Genomic DNA, 2,303 nt, shown 5'->3' with positions numbered 1-2,303 from the left:
TGGATTCGACAATCTTTTATGTTACTCTGACGCGTTCGTATACTTGCAAAAAGCACGCATCAAGTTTTTGGCGCCGTTGCCGGGGACCAATTTCGTCAAATTTCATTTGTCTGTTGTTATATTGTTTAGACTTAGGCTATTTCCCGCCGGTCAATGCGAAGAACTCGCAGCACCGGAAGTTTAAGCTTAGTATACCCTCTAGAGGAACCTGAACGTTACGCTCGGTACGTTCATTCTTTCATAGAATTAAGAGAGCTATGGCCGAAGATCAAAACCAAAGACCTCTTAAGGACTTCACTCAACCATCCAACGAAGAATCTAGTTCTAGTATAGTAAACCCAACCATCCCAGCTAATAATTTCGAACTTAAACCACCCCTGTTGCAACTAGTGCAACAGAGACAATTTGCTGGTCTCGCTACTGAGAACCCAAACCAACATTTAAAAATATTTCTTCAATTCGCCGACACTTTTAAAACCAATTGAGCTTCTCCTAAGGCAATACGTTTAAGATTATTCCCTTTTTCCCTCAGAGACAAAGTCCTATCATGGTTAGATTCCCTTCCACCCAATTCCATTACGACATGGGATAACCTTAGAAGAGTATTCCTTGCTAGATATTTTCCCCCAAATAAGACCGCCGTTCTTCGAAACCATATAACTAGATTTACCCAAAACCAAGGAGAATCGTTGTTCGAAGCTTGGGAGAGATATAAAGAGTTGTTACGAGCATGCCCACATCATGGTTTAGAAAATTGGTTAATCATTCAAACCTTCTATAATGGACTTCACTATAACACTAAGATGACCATCGACGTTGCTGTAGCAGTGTATTCGTTACCATTGGAGATATTGACTAAATCCAAGGTAAATCATACAAAGTCGAGTCACCACCGCACTTCTATTTATCCAAAGGAATGGTTAGAAAGCGAACAAAAACCTAAAAGTTTTACAAACAAAACTAGTAAAAGAAACAAAGATCTGGGTAAGGGGGTTTGTTATGCAATGGGAAGGTGTTAGGCACCCAAAACATCCTAGGTACTCCTAGGGAGCCCTTTTCACACTTGTTGCAAAGGTTATTGTTTTGTGAAAATTTTATTTGTTCAAACATGATTGAGGAGATGAGAAAAGAATATACAAGTTATTTACATTTTGTGTTTGGATGGATAAACCCATTGCCTACGTACCCTCTTATAAAAAGATTAGGATCAAAACCTCATAGTTCGGGGTAAAAATCTCAAAAAAACAAATGAGTGGATTGATTGGTCCAAAAGCCTTAAGGTCTTTTGTTATCAAAGGGAGAAAACTCAACCTAAAACCACAAATCCACCATGTGAGGATAGCTTCAACATGCTAGTGAGGGGTTAACCCTATAATAAGCATGGAAGGCTCATTGTCCATCACTAAGGACATAGGTGAGTATTACATCTACCATAAGGATAACTCAAACCTAATAGCTAAAGATTATGAAAAAATTTTATTAAGAAAGTGGACATTGAAACCACAAAAGGGAATTTGAATGGGTTATATTTTCCAATTAGAAGTATATACAAAAATGGTCAAAGTTGACTTAAAGATTCAATTTAAAATGAGTGTTATGAAAAGAAAGTTTGAAAGTCAAAAGCCTAAGGCTTAGGTTTCTAATGTTGAAAACAAATGAAATGTTTTCACAAAAAGGGTTTTGGCTTGGGTTAGGGTGGAGAAATGAAGAAAAAGGGTTAAGTCCTAAAGAGAACAAAAAGGTGAGGGGTAAGAAATGAAACCACGCTAGGAGTTCCTCTCTTGAGATCATATAGATGATCCAAGTAGATCCCATCCTTTGGAATAAGCAAGCATAAAGCATAAGCAATCAAACAAGTCTCATAAGAGATCCTCAATGTATCTTGTAACTTCCACATGGTAACGAACATGATAATGACCTTCAAATTAAGCTCAAAAAGGAAACTCATGGTTCAAGAGCACACACATCAAAAGTTCACAAGTAAACAATCATCACACCCTATATACATACAAGAGGCTCAAACAATGGGTGGGCTTTAGTCAACAGGGGTCATGTCAACCTCGACAAACAAGCCAAACTCTAATGGGTAATCTGTAGCTCTTAACCACTAACATTGAGAGTTAGGGTGAAGCTGATCAAACAGGTAATGAGGATGAGACCTCATGCTCTTAACCCTGGACAGGGTGAGCTCATGACAAAGAAAGTGTGGGGATCCAGAAAGTGAGATCCTATTCCACTTGACAGACACTGGACAAAGATCTTGGGTACATGTTCAGAAGCATCAACACGTAGTGCGAGCATAA

The 2,303-nt window shown here is 38.5% G+C and overlaps 1 non-coding gene across 1 annotated transcript; it reads right to left on the bottom strand.

The window, feature by feature from the left end:
• Positions 1-641: 641 nt before the first annotated feature.
• Positions 642-748, bottom strand: LOC127125070 (small nucleolar RNA R71). The gene has a single exon (XR_007804534.1). It is a non-coding gene; the product is annotated as a small nucleolar RNA R71 (small nucleolar RNA).
• Positions 749-2,303: the final 1,555 nt, after the last annotated feature.

This window comes from Lathyrus oleraceus, chromosome 2, assembly GCF_024323335.1.
Source record: "Lathyrus oleraceus cultivar Zhongwan6 chromosome 2, CAAS_Psat_ZW6_1.0, whole genome shotgun sequence".
Taxonomy (NCBI): domain Eukaryota; kingdom Viridiplantae; phylum Streptophyta; class Magnoliopsida; order Fabales; family Fabaceae; genus Lathyrus; species Lathyrus oleraceus.
The sequence above is the reverse complement of the archived record's forward strand: the minus strand, read 5'-3'. Positions and strand labels throughout refer to the sequence as shown.